Consider the following 22,198-nt stretch of genomic DNA (forward strand, 5'->3'; position numbering starts at 1 on the left):
GTATCAGTATTGACATGTTGGATAGAGATAGAGCTCATCTATTGTAGTACCTATGCAGCTATGCTCCTTAAAAACATTATTTATCAAACCTCCATTATTGACGGTTGTGGTTATTGTTAGTATGGTGTGGAATGTCATTGGGTTGTTGGGTTTTGTTGTTGACAGGAATCACGAAATTTCAGGATGAAATTTCCGTAAGGGGGAAAATTGTAACACTCGGAGACTGCTCGAGCGATCAATTGGTCACTCGAGCAGTGATTCAAGGCTCCCAGTATCTTGCCTGTTTACAGGCAAGACCGCTCAAGCAGTCAAGTCTTTACTCGAGCGTAGATGTGAGACTCCTAGTACTTTTACTGTAGACTTGCAAAACTTCTGTGACATTGTATTTACTGCTAGAGCAGTGAAGTGTTTCGCTCGAGCGGTATGCTCGAAATCTCTTCATCACTCCCATTCCTGTAGTCTTCATAGATGACAAATACATCTTTGAAGTAGAGAGGAGGTAGAGGAATAAACTGCAATATGAGCAATCAAAACTGCCAGGTAGTCACTCCTCAAAAATCACCCAAACTAAATATATCAAAATTATTATTTTTTTATTTTTATCAATGCTAACAGTGTCGCAATCTCCTCATCTCATCACAACAAAGCCTGTGTATTACTTATAATATATCGGGAGGTTGGGCTATGTTTATTTTATTTTATTTTTATTTTTATTTTTTATCATATTAGTTTTCCCTTTTAAATGTAGAAAATCACAAAAAAAAAAAGCATTGAATTTGAAAAAAATTTAAAAAAGATGAAGCATTTCCCTATCAAATTTGATAAAAAGAAAATATTGGGATAAGAGAGGAAATTTTTAAAAGATTTTGATGTAAGGATTGGAGTATTTCATATCAAATCTAACTTTTTATTCAAATTTGGAGTCAAAGTAGATGAAAAAATTGGTGAAGGGTTGGAGATGTTCTAACTTGATGAAGGTTGAAGATGACGAGGCCAAATTAATTTCTTAAATATATATATATATATATATATTATTGAAAAACAAGAGAATTCCATTTCAAGTGTTCTCACTGTTGGTCTCTTGCCAAGTTGGCATGGCAATTTGAAACTGGCCCAACAGGGACCCGATCCCTCGATCCCAAATTGAATGGTTTTTTCCTCAAAAATACCCCCGACGGGACAGGGATGGTATTCAAAAATTAATCCCCGATCAATTTTGGGCCGGGGACGGTGATAAGTGTCCAAGCCAAGGCCCTAGCCTTGTTTGTCCCCGACGTGATATATATATACTTTCTACGTACTGTTTCTCTCTCTTCCTCACAGTCTTTGATCTCTCTCTTCCTCACCGTCTCTCATCTCTCTCTCCATCTCACTTACTCAGAGTCTCTCTCTCTCACTCTCGCAACTCTCCTTCTCCTCAGCGCCACCGCCTCTGTCGTCTCGCACCGCCGTCCTCCTCCGTTGTTCATCACAGTCACCGCCGTCCACCTCTGTCGTCCATTGCCCCTGATTTCCTCCGTCGTTCGTTGCAGTCACCATCACCGATCTCATATCTGTTTGATGACACACAGATCTCAGATTTGTGTTGATGATGCACACTCAGATCTGTGTTGATGTGTATGTATACATGTACGTGTGTGTGTGCGTGTCTCTATTTGTCCTTTTTTTTTTTTGGTAGTTGATACACACAGTGTTGATGATGATTTTGTTGTTGATGATAATTTTGTCACCACTTGATGATTTTGTTGATGATGTTCTTGATGATTTTGTTGATGTTGAAAGTTGTTAATGATGTTGAAATAGATTTGGGAGGGGAATTTTTGGGGTTGGGGAAACCCGATCCCCGCTAGGGGGCGGGGATGGTGACAAGTTTCTTGTCGGGGATCAGGACCGGGGACAGGGAGTGTGATCCTTGGCCTCGCCCCGTTGCCATTCCTATTGCCAACCAACCACTGTATTCTTCTTCATAGAGGGATTTTGGGTCTATGTTCGGAATTTAAGGTGGTTTTGTAAGCTACTTGTTTTTTTCTATTCTTTATTATCCCTTCCCCATGTTTATTTATTGATTGTAATGATTCACATTATTATTCATAAACTCTTTTTGTTTTCTGATAAAAAAATAAAAATAAAAATCATATTGCAGAATGGTAATTTGTTTTCACTTTAACAACCCATACATAATTAGGATCACATGCCCAATCACAATAATCAACCATATATTTCTTTTTCTTTTTTAATTTTTGGGTTGGAGCATCGATTACTTACCTAGAATTTATGTATTTTCACCATGAATCATTGATGTCTTTTTGCTTCGTCTACATATGTTGTTTGGTCTCCATTTTGTGGCAGTCACTAACCCAATTACTTTTCAATTTTCAGCAATTTTTCTGCTTAAGTGGTGATGTCTATGGATGACAGTGTGGTTTAAGGCTTCTTTAATTTTGAAGTTCTATTTCTTTCTTTCCTCTCTTCCAAAGCTCAATGTAAGCATTATCAAATCTGACTCTGTTTCTCAAATATTCTTTCTTTCTTTTATTTTTGTAAAATTGTTTCTCCACTTACGATTTTGAACTGATGAAGTAGAACATGAGTGAGGTTTGTTAAGTATTTAAATTCCTGACCTCATTTATTTGGTAGACTCATCAAATAATGGTTTGTAACATGATTTTCATTTTGTTCATTGAAGTCTAAAAGGTGACGAGCATGTTCTCTTTTGTATGTGTAGCTTTTGAAATGGATTCTACTTCAAACTCTACTCTTAAATCAACATTGAAATATGTGAAGTGCAGCACCTTCTGCTTGCATCACACACATGCCACTATATTGGGCATACTTGTGGTTATGCATGTACAACTAAAACAATTTTTTTCAAATGAAAAAAGAATCGAATTATGGATTGCACAAATATTGTTTCATTGTGTTGGTTGTACAAAGTGTTTGTTTGCTTTTGTAACAATGTTTATTTTTTGTAGTCCTACCTCACACCTCCTTTATATGGCTTTCATTAATAAGAATTCTTCACATGAAGTAAATGAGCCAGTTTATCCATTATATATCCTGAGAGTCTATCAAGAATTGACCTATTGAACACACCGTTCCTTTCAAATAGCAGGTATATATCAATGTGATGCAATGATTTTGGCCATTGTTCACATTTATTTCTCAAAATTTCGATAAATTTAAGCTGGTAATTAATTATGTTTAACTTAACATATGTACTATGTAATTGAAGACTCATCTTTATGGCTAACCAAATGATGAAAATTGTAAGCTTATTTTGAAAAATTGAACACAGCAAAGCATGTAACATGGTTTTACTTTTAAGTTTTTCCTGTATTTCATTTGATAGAGATTTGGTTTGGTTAGAGATTGTGTCTTCTCATCATGACTATCGAAGAAATTACAAATTTTACCATAAGTTACGGATATGGCTATATGCTTAGTTGCTTACACAGACTCCATTGTTCATATTTGATATCACCATGTTTAGGCACTGTGTATCTCTATATCTTTTAGTGACATATAATAACTTCTTTTGGTATATGGTTAGTCTTGCTCTCATTTCTGCATTACTAGAAGCTTATGCAAATAGTAGTTTTATGATGAAATGCTTGTTCCTTCCCGTCAAAGAGTCAATAGACTATTTATTTTAGTGCTATCATAATTCACCATAAGTTTGTTGCTAAACCACTCTTTTATTTTATTTATTATTATTATTATTATTATTATTATTATTATTTTCCCTGTGGTGTTTTTAGATTTTAGTAAAAATTGTTCAAGGTGGAAATGTCATCTATGCCAACTAAACGTTATTTAGGTTTCATGTGGTTTAATTTTCAGTAGATGCTTGTCAAATATTTGTTTGTCATTGCATTTATCACCAAAAATAAAATAAAATAATAATAATAATTCTGTCATTGTTGTTGTCGTTTTCATTTACAGGTTCAATACGTTCATTTATCTGCTTTGCCCCAACTACTGCTATCCTTTGGAAACCAAAAGAGCTTCCGAAGGATGGTATCAACTCTTTCAATCATTTTCTGCTGTGTCCGGTGAAGTAAATGTTGCATCTGATTTAAAGAAATGTTGCATCTTGTTGAAGATTGAAAGAAGGTTTGATGAATCTAGATATGAAGTGGCTTGATGATTCTGTATTGTTGTTGTTGTTTCCTTGGTTCTGGTCGTGCCGCTTCTTTTATCAAACTCTATTTGCTTTTGTGCATGTGTCACATATAAAAGCTCAGTCGTAAATTGACTGGTTTTATGTTGATGCTACTGTTGTTGTTGCTTTGGCTTTCTAGCCTTTCTGTGTAGCTATTGCTCTCTTCTCATGGTCTGTATGTTGTATCTGTTGTACATATATATCAGATGTAAATGAGGTCCTAGATTGACTAAATGGTATTGTCCTCCTCTTTTGCTTGCTTAGATGATTCCCATCCTTGTTTGTGTTGTCTATGTATGCTCCTTGTACAATGTATTTACTTTTGATCTTTGGTATATATTGACTTACCCAAAAAAAATGATGTTTTGTTCATCAAATAATCTGAGTGTTGAAATTTGATTCGTATTGTTTGGCTTCGGTTGCAATCAGCATATTTTCACACTTTGCAGCAATAGAGAGTGTAACGCCCCGAAATAATTCAACATAAACCAACCACCTCAAGTAACATTCACTTAATAATGACAATAAACCTTCCATTTTTACATGATTAATGAATGAGCTTCTACAAAAGTTTCACATGCGGTTACACATTCAATGGTATGAAAAACACATGAATCTATAGCATGTGATGCATCTAGTCCCAAGTACTTAAAATGCCCTTAAGGGCTTACATCTTCCAAGGCAATAGCCCGGTTACACAAAATGGTCTCTCGGATCCATACATGTTTAGCCCTTGGCTTACAAAAATTTACAACAAAATAAAAGAGCAATCTACTCTTCACAAAATATATTCACGCCCTCAACCGGACGGAATCACCACACCTTTACCTGCATCAAATCCCATAGGGGTGAGCACAAAGCCTAGTAGAGAATTATTACAAAGTATATGCAGTTATGCAAACTCTCTGTCACGATCCCATTCCACCCCTAGTAGAATGGTGCCGTGATGGCCAATAATCCGAGATTACCAGAGGCCAACTTACAAGGAATCACACACAATCAGAGTATACATATGGGGCTTACATGTGCTGAAGCAATATATTTAAATCTAAGTAGTCCATAAGAGCTGTGCATAGATCAATGAAATGACATACATCTTAACAAGGTTTCACAACTTGGGTACAAATAAAATAAAGTACAAATATTACATCTTGATCAAAAGGCTTCTCAAGCCGACATATACAAAAGACATGAAATACAAAGCCAAGAAGCATAATCTTCAAGATGCTACCAAAAGTGTGAATCCAAAACATCATGCAAAACACATCTAGGCGTCACCGCCTTCTTGCTCGTCACCTACATATATATAAGGAGAGGGTGAGCTTGGATACTTAGTGAATGATATAAGTAATAAAGGTTTTAATGAATGATACCCGAGATCTTTATCAAAACAATACATATCATAGCTTGTACAAAATCAAGGGATGAACCAAGTTCATGTATCGAGTCTTTCAAAGCTTCAAGGGATGCTTACTAACATCAATATAATACAAGGGATGACATTCCTGACAAAACAAGGGAATAATCGACCCGGAATCGACTAGACAAACCCACCCGCACAAGGCCGTCGGTGGCAAGGGAGATATCTCAAACAAGGATACTAGTTTCATTATAGTCCCCTGGCATTAAGGACCTTCCAAGAATGTCATCAAAATAAGATAATACTTGATACAAAACTAGGGATAATCATTCATACTTGAACAAACACTTTTCCAAAACCAAGCAAAGCTTTATCAAAACTTTATAACATAGTTTTATTAAAAATACCACTCACATAGCTCTTCGGGTGTGGGGATTACAAGCAAGGATCCAAGGCCTACATAATAAATTCCATTGAATGCATTTCAAGAAGACAAGAAGAGATGCTCAAAGATGGATATGAAATGCATTCCTAAAACAAGCTTTGCATGAGTGTAAATGATCGTGCCATTTCTTTCAAAACTAAGTCAAGACAAAGCAAGACACGTGCTGGGAGTTAAAACACTGTTTCTCATATCGGGAAAACATGCTGGGTACCAACCAGGTCTTGGCCGAGGTCCCACACCTCTCGGCCGAGGTGTGATCCCGATGACCACATCTAGGGGAATGAAGTCTGGAAAATCTGGGCTTCCTTGAAGAACGTGAAGAATATGAACATGAAGAATATGAATGCCAAAATCATAACTTGTTTATTCAAAATCTGAGATTTCATGAGATGAGTTCGAAAACCATACTTGAAAATCTTATGAAAATAAACACAAAAACATGGATCTTGATGTAAACTTTCGGATCAAAACAAGGCTTTTCTTTAAGAACACAAGAACAACATTTTCTCTTTCTAAAACCAAACTTTAAATCAATGTGTGGCTCATGAATCATGCTAGATCATGCAATGCAGCTGGATGAACATAAAGAACAGTAAGAGTAGATCAAGATTCTAACCTCAAAACACGAATCTAACGGTTCAAACTCTAAGGATCAAGCTTGGAAATCTACCTCTCTCTCAAGAACTCCTTTCTCCTCTTCCTAGAGCTTCTCTCTCTCTACAAGCAAAGGTATGGTAATGATATGTTTTCTAACTCTGCCGGCTGGCTTAACCCTCTGCTGGGACACGTGGCGCTACCGGATTGGATCTCCTCAAAAGGTGACAGAATGACAAGACAAGTGTATGACAAGTAAGGTGGCATGCGCACTCCGACAGGTAAGGACCTCGGATTAGGACAAGGCTTCGGCAAGTAAGCCCTCAATGATCTCGGCTAGGAAGGACAACACTTGGCCTAGCTGTGCCACACCTTGGCCTAGATGTGCCACACCTCGGTGTAGGTCACACCAGTCCAGGAACAAGATCGCTAGGTGCAAGGGTCAAAGATCTAGGATGCCTAGATGGTAACATCTCGGCTTAGATGATATACATCTCGGCCTAGGTGATGCACACCTCGGCCTAGATGATGACATCTCGGCCAATATGCTGGGGTGAAGGTGGAGGTCAACCATAGTGGTTCCAAGATGGTCCTAGGTGTAAGAGGTTCAAAGGTGTGACCTAGGCATAAGATGACCTCGGCTCTACACACCAAGCAAGGAACAGAGCATACAAGCAGCACTTGGGCAAAACAAATCAAGGTCTGCAAATGCAACTTAACAAGACAAAATCATGTAAATGCATGCAAGCATGACTAGGACAAAGTGAGGGTTGTTACACTCTCAATGTTAAATGCAAATGCCAATGTCATGCAATGCCACTTGAAAGAAAATTTCATTTATGCTCTTCTTGAAAAGTACCATGTTTCATTACAGTTTGCAATCTCAACAATTTTCGAAACTTTCAATTTTAAAATCAATAGGGGTGGTAAATACGACACTGGTAATCCTTAGGTTGGGGTCTGCAAGTAGGCTCAATAAGCACTACCAATAACCCCACTTTACCGGTTGCTAACCGGAAGGAAAGTGGTACCTCCTTGTTTTCGATCTTTCACCCCGGACACTCAGGCCAACTTATCAAATTCATCTACACCTCTTAACCGGACTTACCAACGTATTTACCCCATAACATTAAAATTGTTCTCATTTAAATATTTTTTTCTCAATGTAACGTTTCCAACCCAGTTCAAGATGCATAATAAGAGTGATGATAATAAATTGTATGAATATTATGTAATAACAAATGCCTTACAACATTTCTCCACTTCCTTCCATCTAATCTCATTTCACAATTAACCATGTACACAACCAAAGCTACCAACACATAGCAATGTGTTCTCATTATACATAATCTTTAACGATTTAATCCCTTCAAGACTATATACAATGTTTTCAAACATAAATTTCCAAGATTCCCATTTCTGATGACCCAAGGTACACAACAACTTGTCATCTCACAACCATACATGTCCATGCATTTAACAATAGTTTTAAAACAACTTCACCATTTTCATATATTAATAAGATTTCCATTTTTGCTAAACCACATCATGAAAACCTACACTCATTTATCGTCTTAACACAAGAAAAGAAAGAGTTCCATAGGCATTTCCATACTTTCCAAAATTCCCAATTTCTAGGGTTTTTCATCAAAAAAAAAAAAAAAAACCCCAACATTTCCCCATTTCATGGTGAAACCCAACCAAAATCATCTTTCTTGAGTCAAATGAAAAGGAAACCCTCTAGGATTAACAAAAGGGTTGAGATTTAAACCCACTTTTTAAAACTCTCTACATTTTAAATCTCAAACAAAAAATCAACATAAGAACTTCAAGAAAACATTTAAATCAACATCAATATAGCAAAACATGTATATATAACTCAAGAAATCCCTACCTCAAGGTTTTGGAGAAGATTGAGAGGAGAAACCCTAGAATCAAAAGATGAGAGATTTTGATTTCCACCACACAAGTTGAAGCTCTAGCTCTTGATCTCCAAGATTTATGAGGAGAGGTGACTCTATACCCAAGGGATTGCAAGGAAAATCAAAGAGTTTTAGTGTTTGATGAGGGTTTTTAGAGAGGAGGAGAAAAATGAATTTTAGAGAGAGAGAGAAATGTCAAAATGTGATAAACATTCAGCCTAAAAGAGGAAAAAAAATAGGGTTTTCAGACTGCTCGCGCCCCGCACGTGCGGCACGTGCCCCCGCACGTGCAGAGCCTACTCCCCGCACGTGCGGCTCTCAACCCCGCACGTGCGGTGGTCCCTCCGCACCTCATTCCGCACCTGCCTTTCAAGTAGTGTGTAACCCTCTGAAGTTCAACCCTCACCGCACGTGCGGCCCCACCCCACACGTGTGGCCTAGGGCCCCGCACGTGCAGCCCTGGCCCAGCAGCCCAGAATTTCCCCGCTTCGCTCCCGGGCACTCCGGACTCGGCTGCGCACCCTCCGAAACAAAAGAAAAGCCAACCCGAAATAAACAAGGATGAGAATTAGAGAAAAGACATCCGGGCACAACAATTCCAATGAAAACGAAAATGAAGAGACGTATAGCAAAACCGATCATCACAGAGAGAGAGTGAGTGAGTAAGTGATGGGGCAAACTAAAGATTGAAGTATTTAAGACTTACAAAATCTGCCGAGGGGATGTCCACCTTGAGAATTTTTTTTCTAAAAGAGAAGGGTGAAAAGATTTCACCTTCTAAACTCAAATCATATGAACAAAGTTACTATATAAATTAGTAATTCTGTGCCTGTAATGGCAAAGGAAACTAGAGAATACTTCATAATCTTTCAACAGCCTCCTCAGCCTTGCCTACTATAAGTTTAACGTGAGTCTTTCTGTCAAAACAAATTGATCCAGTAAACATTGAATACTAACCCTGTGACTATAATTACAGCGAGCGTAATCTCATATGATGAAAGATTCGTTACATAGATTTATGGTTCTGGGTAGTTCTAATCTAAAAATTAAGAATGAAGCTCTCTTGATTAAGTGGTGGTGCAGGTTTGCATCTGAGCCAAATCCCCTTTGGAAAAGAATGATTTGTGAAAAGATAAATTGGGACAACAAGAGATGGGATATTTCATTTCTTAGGGGATAATGCAGTTATTTTTTTATTTTTTATTTTTTTTGATCATGTCCCCAATAATGTGCTACTAAAATTGGGAAATGGAATGTGATTTCTCTGTGTTTGATAAATGGGTGTCTGATGTAACAAAGATGGTCTCATTAATGATTTCATCATTATGAGTATGTCATATAGGAAGATTTTCTTGGTATGGGAGGAGGAGAAAGACCATCATAGGCTGTTGCAAATGCTGCCACAGGTTGATCAGGTTAATGCCAATCAATGGATCAATTAATTTTGAGAGTGGATCCATCAGCTAACTTCTCACTAAAATCTTTACAAAACCTATTTACCTCATCTCAATGTTGTATTATTCCTACAATAGAGTTTGTGGAAAAGCATTGCCCCCTTTGGAATTGTTGTTTTTGCTTGGCTAGTCCGGCGCAAAAGGATTACCATTTGTGATCTTTTGATTAAAATGAATTCTCTGGATGAATCCTGTTCTAGGCTCTGTTAATATTTGTGCGAATGAGTTATCCTGTAGATGATCTTGGAAAATTTGGGGTGATGTGTAAACTATTGACACAGAATATGCAGCGGATAAAATAAATAATTAATCATACCTTCTTCAATGATAGAACCTTCTTGGATAAATCACGTGCTTCCAGGGAACTTCTTGATGAATCAACCCAGCAGTGGAGTGATATCACAGATTGAATATCACCCACACCAACCACAGTGTCAAAGACTTGATCGTTGTGTTTTTGGGAGAGAGTCAGAATATGGGTAGAAAACAGACTCAACGTTGTTTCTCTCTTGGATTACCCATAACCATATAACAGATATATATTATATTATAATATCTATCCATATCAGTTTAAAACTGATAACATCTGTTTCTTGAGTGGTTATCCTAAATAGGTTTGATTTCAAATTCAAAACCTATTTGGATAAGGATTCAAATTCAAATTTAATGGTCATGCCACATGGGCGCCCATTACTAACATCTCCCACTCGCACATGAGTTGGCATGACACTGTGCTGACATCAACCCAAAAAGAACAGAAATAGTGTCTCATGTACCCAGACCCATCTAGCTACATCAGTCCAAAAACATCTCTAATCCCTCAAAGAGCATGTTTGACTCTCCTAGGTCCCGCATTATATTCACACCCAATCAGCATCCTATAAAGAGCGATGTGAGTTGTCGACAGTGAATATAGAGCAGAGATGTAGAACTAGATGATCTTCTCTTTACCCTCATATCATTCAATTTGAAATTGACCGCTTTCCCAGTAATGTCCCTTAAAGCCGAATCATACATGACCGCAGGCAACATACCAAAGTAGCTGAACATCAACTCCTCATCTTATGACATAGTCAAAGGTCACAAAAGGCACAAAGTAAAGTCATTTAGGAAAAAATGACTTTTAGGACTCACACGGTGAAGAAGCAGGGATCCATTCTTTCACCTCGCTAACGGGTCGATAAGCACATGCAGTATGAATGCATGTTATAGTGGAGTTACTCTTCCAAAGAGTGATGTTAAACTCACACACCATACAGATCTTAGTCTAGTCGCTCTTAAGCGCACGAGTCGCTTCCTAGCGTCTAACTCGAATTCTCTATTTGCTCGCCTCTCAGGCATCAAATGAGATCTCGCATCTGGCTATCCATAACAGACATATCATGGAAAAGTGGGTACTCTCATATCCATGGTCGGTCTCTAACAAGGCCTCATCTTGGCTCCAACCAAGGCGACATAGCTAGTGGATAATTTTAGCTTCTAGTCTCATCCTTACTCGCTACCCAGCGCTAAGGGCGATTGCTCGTGTGAGTGAGCCAATCTTGCCTGCTAACATCAATTTAATTGTTTTGTGTATGCTAATTCACAAACCATTACTAAAAGTAGTAAACATAAATGTGTGATAGAAACAAGTATGAATACTAATGGCATAAATATCCCCAAAAAAAGAGTTCAACTAAATACACATAAAAAAATATCACCACCTACGTAGTCCTAAAGCCCTAACATGAGTAAGATAAACATCTCTAGCAATGGGCTTAGTCAAAGGGTCCGCAACCATGCGACTCGTAGGGATGTGCTCCAGGATCACTTCTTTCTGCGCCAAAATATCTCTGATAAAGTTGAACCTCACATCAATGTGTTTGGTTCTGCCATGGTATTTAGGATCCTTAGCGTAAGCGAGTGCAGCCATGCTGTCACAATGGATAGTCACAGGGTCTGAAGTGTGTGTGACAACATCCAAATGCTGAAGGAATCTCCTCAACCACACGGCTTCCTGAACGGCAGATGAACAAGCCACAAACTCAGCCTCCATGGTCGATAAGGCGATGCTGGATTGCTTCTTACTGCTCCAAGAAATAGCACCATCGCTAAGCATGAAAGCATATCCTGAAGTAGACTTACGCTCATCTAGGTCTCCTCCCCAGTCAGCATCACAATAGCCAACTAGATGTAGATCTGAACTCTGGTAGCAAAGTGTGTAATCTGCAGTTCCTCTAAGATATCGTAATATCCTCTTAACTGCTTTCCAATGAGCTGGTCCTGGGTTGGATTGGTAACGACTCACCAATCCGACTGCATAACAAATGTCAGGACGTGTACACATCATAGCATACATCAAGCTTCCAACAGCATTTGCATAGGGAACACGGGCCATCTTTTCATTTTCTTCTTGAGTCTTAGGACCCATATCAAGGCTTAGGCTCTCGCCTTTTGCAACAGGAGTGTCAATGGGTTTGCAGCTCTGCATCTGGAACCGCTCTAGAATAGTCTTAATGTAAGTCTCTTGAGACAAACCAAGAAGTCTCCTAGAGCGATCCCTGAGGATCTTAACACCGAGCACATAGCTCGCCTCACCCATGTCCTTCATTTCAAATGTAGAGAACAACCACATTTTAGTGGCGACAATCATCTCCTTGTCATTTCCAGCCAATAATATGTCATCTACATATAATGACAATATCAGAAAAATGTCCTTGGACCGCTTAACGTACACACAGTGATCTTCATCAATCATTGTAAACCCATTTGAAACAATGGCTTGATGAAATCTCAGATTCCACTGTCTGGATGATTGCTTTAAGCCATAAATAGATCGTTGAAGCTTGCAAACTTTGCGCTCCTGACCTACTGCCACAAAGCCTTCTGGTTGATCCATATAGATCTCTTCATCCAATTCTCCATTGAGAAATGCAGTTTTAACGTCCATCTGATATAGCTCTAAGTCCAACTGAGCTACTATGGCCAGGATTAGGCGAATAGAGGCAAACCTTACAACTGGTGAAAAAGTTTCCTCATAGTCCACACCCTCTCGTTGGGTGTAACCTTTCGCCACTAGGCGAGCCTTATACCTTTCTATGGAACCATCCGCCTTGCGCTTGATTTTGAGAACCCATTTGTTCCCAATAGTATTGCGCCCTAGCGGCAAATCAACCAAGTCCCAGACATGATTTTTCTTCATAGACTCTATTTCTTCTTCCATTGCAGTACTCCATTCTTTACTAGCAGGGGATGAGAGAGCCTCTTTGAGATTCTTAGGCTCCATCTCATCACTCGGAGCAATCATGAATGCTTCCCCTTCAATCTCAAAACGACGACGGGGTATAGCTCCACGTTTGGTTCTACGTAGTTGAGAATCCTCATCTATTGGATCTAATCCATGGGTAAGTAGATCGCTCCCACTGTCCCTAGGAGCTTGAGGAATTATTTCCTCATTCTCTACTAAGCTACTAGGTGCGCCTTCAAGTAGATCCTCCATCTCGTAGAATTCTACTTCTCTAGTTACCTCACCTCTGCTAGGGAAATCCTCCTCTAGGAAATCCACATCTCGCGACTCAATTTCAGTCACACTTCCATCCGGATGCTCCCCAACAAACACATAGCCCTTAGAATGCTCACTATAGCGAATGAAGATACACTTCTTTCCTCTAGGGCCCAACTTCCCAAACTTATGAGAAGCGTTGTGTATGTAAGCTGCCGAACCCCAAGGTCGCAAATTGCCCAAATCAGGCTTTTTGCCAGTCCACATCTCATATGGGGTGGAAGGAACTGATTTGGAGGGCACACGGTTAAGGACGTAGGCAGCAGTCAACAAAGCATCTCCCCAATAAGAAATTGGAAGATTAGCTTGCGCCATCATTGATCTAACCATGTCAAGCAATGTGCGATTCCTTCTCTCCGCTACACCATTTTGTTGCGGAGTCCTAGGAATTGTCAATTGCCTGATAACTCCTTTTTCCTCACAGAGCACTTTAAATTGCTCAGATAGATACTCACGTCCTCGGTCAGTCCTTAGAGCTTTAATGCTCTTGTCTAACTGATTCTCAACCTCATTAACATACCGTCTAAAGCAATCCAATGCTTCTGACTTGTGAGAAATCAGATAGACATGACCAAAACGTGTGCAATCATCTATAAATGTGATGAAATAAGGGGCTCCATGCCTTGCCCTCACATTCATTGGTCCACATATATCAGAATGAATAAGTTGCAATGGGATAGATGCCCTTATGGCTTTCCCAAATGGTTTTCTTGTTGCCTTTCCAGCAAGACAGTGCTCACAAGTAGGCAAAGTGACTCTAGCGAGTGGGCCTAAAAGACCTTCTCTAGCCAATCTAGTCATCCTGTCTTGCCCTATGTGGCCTAATCTAGCATGCCATCTCATAGAATCATTATCACAAAAAGATGCAATATTAGAAATAGAGCCATTGGCATTTTTATTAATACTAGAATCATCCACATCCAAAACTAAAAAACCATCTGAAAGATAACCAAAACCATAAAAAATTGTTCCCAAATAAATGCTAACACCATTATTCTCAAAACAAAAGCTAAAACCAAGGCTCATCATGCTAATAACTGAAACTAAGTTTCGCCGAATATCCGGAGCATAAAGAACATCATGAAGATACAAGGTGCGCCCTCGTCGCATTTCCAGCTTGAATGTGCCAATGCCAAGCACCTCCACACTGGACTCGTTCCCCATGTAAACTTTTCTGCTCCCAGCAGGTACTCGGCGATACTCAACGAACCCTACTCTGTCCCTCGCGATGTGGTCTGTTGCTCCGGAGTCTACAACCCAAAAATGAAGAGAATGAGCAATTAATGCTTGACTAGACACAAAGCATTGAATGCGAGAAATTAAGTAAGGGAGTACCTTCTTCTGCTCAGGGCAATCCCGAGCGAAGTGTCCTTCTTTGTTACAGTTAAAACATGTCATCTTAGCCTTTGCCTTCTTACCACCTCTCTTGCCCCTACGCTTGAAATTTCTAGCGCCATTGGGCTTAAGCGCAGCCGCTGCTTGCTTTTTAGGGGCACCTTTTGCTTTTCCACGTTTGAACTGAGAAGTCCTACGTGAGCTTGACTCAACCACCATAGCAGAACCATCAGACTTAGCCGTCTCAAGGCGCTCAGCCTCTAGCTCCAAATGACGCGATATGTCTTCGAATGTTTTCACACTCTCATTATGCATCATGTTCTGCTTCATCTGCTCCCAAGAATTTGGTAGAGAGCGTATCACAGCCTGTACTTGCTGCTCTTGAGTCAAATTATGCCCAGCAGCCGCAAGCTCACGTATCATGGCTGACATGACTCTCAAATGCTGCTTCATCGAGTGATGCGCCCTTTTCTGATATGAGTCAAACTTCATAGTCAGCCCACGTAGCTTTGCCAAAGAGGTAATACCAAACTTTTGCTTGAGAGCTTCCCACATCTCAAATGCAGTCGGGCAATGCTCAAACTCACTAATCAAGTCGTTGTGCATGCTGCTTAACATAGTAAAGCGCGCACACCGATCTTTGTTACGCCAAGTCTGAAAGGCTTCAAGATCACGACGATGTTGAGCTGTATTGCCCTGCTCTGGCTCAACCATCACTTGTTCAAGTGTGGTCAACACCTCTTGCTCATTGAGGAGGTATTGGATCTTACGGCGCCATATGTCATAATTGTCGCCATCCAATTTCTCTCCCTTAGTTAAGTCTGCCACCACAGTCTTAGCAGCCATTTCTACATACAGAGTAAATAAATGCGCAGGGGATATTAATGATAGCAACACAAAACCAAATATTTTGCAGCAAAAAAGAATCTAAATTAAATAATGATAATTTTACACATGTCTCAAGATCGAAAATTTGCTATGCTCGTAATCATCTCTTGCGCCTCTAGTGATAATTATCAAAATTTAATTTCATTCCATGCGCAAAAAATAATCAAACAATCTCCCACTATTTATGGCATATACAAAGCATGATAAATTCCATACAATAGCATCTCAATATAAATTTGCAAACAACTCATGCTATATTTATTTAATGATGGAATTCAAATAAATAAATAAATAAATAATCATGCTCCTTTAATTGCAACATATTAAAAAAACAAAAAAAAAAGTTGTATTTAATATGCAGATTATGCCATAATTAAAGTGTACATCATTTTTGAAATTTTCTGAAATTTTCTGAAATTTTCTGGAATTTTAAATAACTAATTAAACACACATAAAATTAGAAATAAAAAATCCAGAAACTAGTAAACAGAAACAATATTCAGATTATGCCATAATTAAAATGTACATTGTTCTGAAATATTCTGAAATTTTTCTGAAATATTCTGGAATTTTAAATGACTAATAAATACACATAAAATTAGAAATAAAAAATCCAGAAACTGATAAAATGAGACAATATTACCAGTAAATAATAAAACCTTTCAGAAGTCTACAATAAATATTTCAGCCCCAGAAAATTATTTATGCAATACCAGAATCATTTTAAAGCATAAAAAATGAATTATTAATACAGGAAAAATAATTTATATTTTCTGAAAATTTTCAAAATTTTACAGAATGTAGAAAAATTAATTCTGAGTCTAACAGTATAAGCCACGCATAAAACAAATATGTAATGAATTAATTATGACCATTTAACGCAGTTCAGAATTAAAAACAAAACAAACAGTGCCTAATCGCCAGCAGCCAAGCCAGCCGAGGAAAACGGTGCGGCTCAGCATGCGGCCCAGATCGCGGCTCGGCGCGCGGCTCGGCTCGCGGCTCAGCGCTCGGCTCGGCTCATGGCTCAGCGCGCGGCTCGGCTCGCGGCTCAGCGCGCGGCTCAGCCCGCGGCTCAGAGCACGGCGCGCGTGCGTGGCGCGGAGGGCGCGCGCGGCTGCGCCGCTGACGCGCGCGTGCAAGCGCGTCGGTTGAGCAGCTGGCGCGTGGAGGCGCGTGGAAACGGCCCACGGCGTTAGGTGGCGCGTGCAGACCACGCGCCGCCTTCCAGGGTGTTTTCTGGTCCGATTTTTGTACTGCCGGACTCCTTTTTTCAAAATAAAACTATTTATTGTATGAAAAAAGACATTAATGAACATAAAAAAAATATTTTTATGCTCCTAATCTGAAAAAAAAATTTCTACAAATATTCATGTGTATAATATATACATATACATATAAAAGTATACACATGAGGAAAACACGAAAATATCCATTAACATGCTCTGATACCAATGTAAACTATTGACACAGAATATGCAGCGGATAAAATAAATAATTAATCATACCTTCTTCAATGATAGAACCTTCTTGGATAAATCACGTGCTTCCAGGGAACTTCTTGATGAATCAACCCAGCAGTGGAGTGATATCACAGATTGAATATCACCCACACCAACCACAGTGTCAAAGACTTGATCGTTGTGTTTTTGGGAGAGAGTCAGAATATGGGTAGAAAACAGACTCAACGTTGTTTCTCTCTTGGATTACCCATAACCATATAACAGATATATATTATATTATAATATCTATCCATATCAGTTTAAAACTGATAACATCTGTTTCTTGAGTGGTTATCCTAAATAGGTTTGATTTCAAATTCAAAACCTATTTGGATAAGGATTCAAATTCAAATTTAATGGTCATGCCACATGGGCGCCCATTACTAACAGTTTGTCTTGGTGGGGAATGGAATGATTTTGTTTTTCATCAGTTAGTGTCTTACTTGATTGGTGGTTTGGAATAAAATTCAAGAATGTCAAAAAGCTCTTAGGGAGGCTATAATCATCCATGACAATTTTTTGGACCATTTGGAAAACCAGAAATAACCTTATCTTCAATAATGGTTTAGCTTCTTGGGAAAATGTCTTGTAGTTAATTAAAGAGAAAGTTACAACTCAGGTAAAAGGATATTGAAATATCCCTTGCTATACAGTTGTTGATTTAATCTTAAAGATGGCAGAAGTCAGAGGCCTACACTTCTCTTTAAAAGGTGAAGGACTTTTGTGATTTGCTAGGTTAGCCAACTGTGGATTTTCAAGTTTTCCCTCGATAAGGATCTGCTCGGTTCTCTTTGTTCTTAGTGGTGTTAATGGTAATTCAGCTTTGGATGATGAAAAGGACTGATTCAAATTGGAAGATGGATGAGAGTGTGAATGGAATGCAAGATGGCGTGGAATGAAATACTCATCCTCACTCTGCTGGTTGGTTTCTAACATTGAATGACATGGAAATGGAACAACCATTCTTATTCCCGTGTTTGGTTACACTTGTTAAGCTACTGTAGTGGAATGAAAATTCTAAACCAAAACTGATGTATGATAGTAGGAATTGAACACAATCCTTAACAAGGTAATTTTTCATCTTCAGTAAACTGAAATGAACCACTTAATTATCAGACAAACTTTCTTCTACAGAAATAGTACCTAAAAATCGAGTTAGTTGGATTAGTTAAGATTAAAAATCTTACACTTGATTGGTTAAAAAATCCAAATAAATGAGTTATCTATCTCGTGTGGACTCTCAGCTAATGTCTATACATAGCTCTTATAAAGTCTGTGAGTCCATAGTGTAAAAGCTTTTCTAGTTGGTTTTGTGGCTCATTTTTGTTACTAATGTTCCCCATATATCAGTGGCCAGGTTTTGAGAATTGACTTTCAAAAGGTTACAAACATGAAGGAAGGAAACTCACAAAAATCATCCAAAGTTTTGGAGCTCAGCATCATCGAGAAACTTAACTAGTTGCTGTCTTGGCAGCCACTATGAGGCATTTGGCTCGATTGCCTGTGTGTATGTCATTCATGGCTCTGCTTTGCATTGTTCGGAAAGGCTTTTTTGATTTTCATGGTTAATTGAGAGCCATCAAAATAGTGTAAATTTTTATTTTTTTTATTTTTTTAATTCTAATGCTTCACGTTTATTTCAATACTAATTTTACCCTCTATTATATCACCTTTAGTTTCTTTTTCAAGCAGCTCATTCAGAGTCTGAGCAAGATAGATAATGCCATTGAGACTTGGGTTTTCTCTTTTCCATGTAAATTGTAAAAGTAAATTTCTAGTTTGTATACTGTTGTGACATGTGGTGTTTATCCAACTCTGGTTGTGTCTCTTTTCAGTTTCAATTGGCATAGACTTTGTGGACCTTCTTTCACATTTCATAGCATCACGACATGTAACATTGTAGAAACCATGAGTTTGATCGGTAAATCCTTCAAATTAGTTATTTAGATCTCTCTGCATTTGTACAAGTTCTTCCAAAAAAAATATTTGCTCTATTCTCACAGGCGCATATGAGCCGCCACCAATACCAAGATTCTGATGTGCTATGCAGGAAGTTGCCAATTTCTTTTGAAATCCTTGAAACTGGAATGTACAAAATTTCTTTATTCATCCAGAAGTTTACAAATTATGACTGTATTATAAGCAAAATAGCCTTTTAAATAGTTTACGAATGTGCTGGCAGACCTCATAGTGGGAGGAGGCTTCTGCACTGGAACTGTATTTTTTTTTTTACATGCATGTGCACCACACGGAACAAGATAAAACATTTTTGGATGTTGCATTGAAAGTTTGCAATATATATATTTTTGGTCTAATTGTCTTTTGAGTTGAAATTGATCTCTGAAAATCTAGCTTCAAAACCTTTGTATTTGTGGGTTGTAATGTGCTGTTGAAGAGCATTAACTTATAGTGATATCATTGTCATATGCAAACTCAAAACAAATTATGTTTGAGGCATTTATGCAGTCATCCTCTTGAGGAATAACTAAAAAACATAGCATCCACAATTTTGTTTTTTCGTTTTTTTTCCCCCCAATTGGTCTCATTTGGTAATTGAAAGTTGAAATTATCATATTCATAAAAGGCTAGCTTTTTCAGTGTTATGTGAACTGCCTTGTCTTTGCAGAAATTTTAGTCATCTAAAATTATTACTTAATTTCAGACAGGAGGGAACTCCAAATTCCATGAAGTTAAATAATTGTGGATGGAGGACTGTTATATATCACTTAAATATTTCGCTAATTTTTTTCATTTCTTATGTGACTTCTCATATGGCTTGATAGGTTCTATCATTTTTTTAAAAGTGATGGGTTCTATCTAAAATATATGACATTTATTGAATTAATACGCATAGAAAGTGAAGTAAAGGGGTAAATGAATGCGATGATAAATCATTTTTGTCATTACACGATCATGAAGTTAACCTATTTAGAAAACTAGCCGTACAATTCATTGTTTCATTAAATCTGAAAAATTAGGCCCCTTTCTAGTTTCTTCTAAAATTTAAAAAATATAAAAATGGAGAAAAAAGTTATAAGTACAAAAAACTATTCACAAAAATATGAATTATTTTATTTATTTTGTCCTTTCCTGCTAAGCATGAGCATGAGTCTATAGCTGAAACTATAGGCCAACAACCAAAAGGGGACACTAATCTAATTTAGAACATGTATTAATTGCATTATCTAACTTAGAGCACTAAAATCTCCCCTGAAGTAGGGAGAGTAAAAACCTTCAGATGCATGCACCCATCCCAACTTTAGGCAGTCAGAGTCTATGGCTCAGAACCAGATTCTTGATTAAAATTGAGATGTCCCAATGATAGATGTAAGCAGGAAAAAACTAGCTTTCATTCTGGACAATCAACAATAAGAAGATTTGAGGACATATGATTTGAAAAATGACATGCCTTGGACCAACTTATTTAAAAATCTCCTAAACTCAAGTAAAGCATTCTACTCGCAATCGGGATTTTGATATAACTAGCAGGTGCCAAGTGTTCTTGCAATCACATCAAGGCAAGGCAGCATTAATTGTTTTATGTTCCAACAGAGAGGATATAGCAACCAAAAAAAAAAAAAAAAAAAAAGAAAAAACAAAAACAAAAACAAAAAAAGAAAACAAAAAACTAGCGAGGAGGAAGCAACTAGTCCTTGTTTAAGAGAGAATTCAAGTTTCACCACACTTGAGAAAGAAGTCATTTTAGCAGGGGAATTCTTAATGCAATTGTCTAGCCCATTTATTTCTCATACATTAAAATTATGGTTGTAAATTTACTTCCATATAAGAAAGCTAATTACTATGTATAGTTAGACTACGAAAGCTTAAAAAGAAATCTACTCCTGGACAGAGATTTTGTAAAACTCTAACTTGACTTCTATAAATTTGACATAATTATATTGAACTTTGTTAAGATTTTAATTTACCTAAAAATTGGCTCCATTTTTATTAATAATTTGTTAGGTTCATGGATGAAAAAAGAAAAATGTCAATGCTTTTACATTAAAATATATATTCTACTCTTATTTACCATATGTCCACAAATCATCTGCATTAATTTCAATCATTTCAATATTATTGAAAGAGAATTTGATTTAATTACATCAAACTTATAGGACACTTACTATATGGCAGCAAAGGAATAATTAGATCATTTTTAATACTCTTTAACACCATCTAGTCTGTCCCTTGAATATACATCATCATTCTATTTTTCTAATGGTTGTAATCACTACCAGGAAAATATGGAGGGTTGGAACGACCATCAATAGTTTGGGTTCTTATAATGGTTGCCATTGATCAGCTCTAAGACTGTTAAATCCAAAAATAATAGAGCCCTTGCTCTAATATCAATTGTTACCTAGAAGACAATCCAATAGAGGGGATGAATTGAGTTTCTAAATAAATTGCTAAATTAAAAATTAACCCAAATAATAAATAAATAAAAATGCTCAACAATATAAAATAGAGTAATTAAATAAAATAAGCAAAGGGAAGAGAAAGCAAACTCAGCGATTTATAGTGATTCAGCTTAACCCAGGCCTACATCCACTCCCTAAGTATCTTCATTTCTCCATTATTTTTCAAATAGTAATACACCCCTAGCTTCGCAAGCGCTAGTGAACATTTACAAGAAGTAACCAATCTCGATAACTTCGATTAGTTTAGAATCCGGTGCCTAGTTACACCTAAGTAAGTGGTTTTATCCCAAAATCACTCACAAAAATACCCCTACTAGTTTTGACTCTGGTACCTAGTCACACCCAACTCAAGTGATTTTATCCCCAAAAATCACTCACAAAAACTCTCTATTTTACAAAAATAATAAGAAGGGTATGAAAACCCTTTTACAATTTTTGCTCAAAAACTCAACAAATTTTCTCACAGAAAATATAACTCAATGAAACACAATAATATTTTAAGAACAAATAATTGTGGTTTGTATTTATGTATAACATATATTCACTTTGTTATCATTATTATACTTTTTTTGTT

General features: G+C 37.6%; 1 long non-coding RNA gene and 1 pseudogene across 3 annotated transcripts in view; both read left to right on the plus strand.

Moving 5' to 3' along the window:
* LOC114311196 (large ribosomal subunit protein uL1c-like) overlaps positions 1-22,198 on the plus strand; it is a 70,205-nt pseudogene that overhangs the window by 15,425 nt on the left and 32,582 nt on the right. The gene's annotated exons all lie outside the window — the stretch shown is intronic.
* LOC145820377 (uncharacterized) lies at positions 1,491-19,040 on the plus strand. Of its 2 annotated transcripts, XR_014361785.1 has the most exons (4): positions 1,491-1,629; positions 2,380-2,483; positions 3,943-4,113; positions 18,554-19,040. It is a non-coding gene; the product is annotated as an uncharacterized LOC145820377 (long non-coding RNA). The 2 variants fall into 2 exon arrangements; XR_014361784.1 differs by lacking the exon at positions 18,554-19,040 and having other exon boundaries at positions 3,943-4,262.

The sequence above is a fragment of the Camellia sinensis genome, chromosome 2 (genome assembly GCF_055761805.1).
Source record: "Camellia sinensis isolate YWXY chromosome 2, ASM5576180v1, whole genome shotgun sequence".
NCBI classification, from domain to species: Eukaryota; Viridiplantae; Streptophyta; class Magnoliopsida; order Ericales; family Theaceae; genus Camellia; species Camellia sinensis.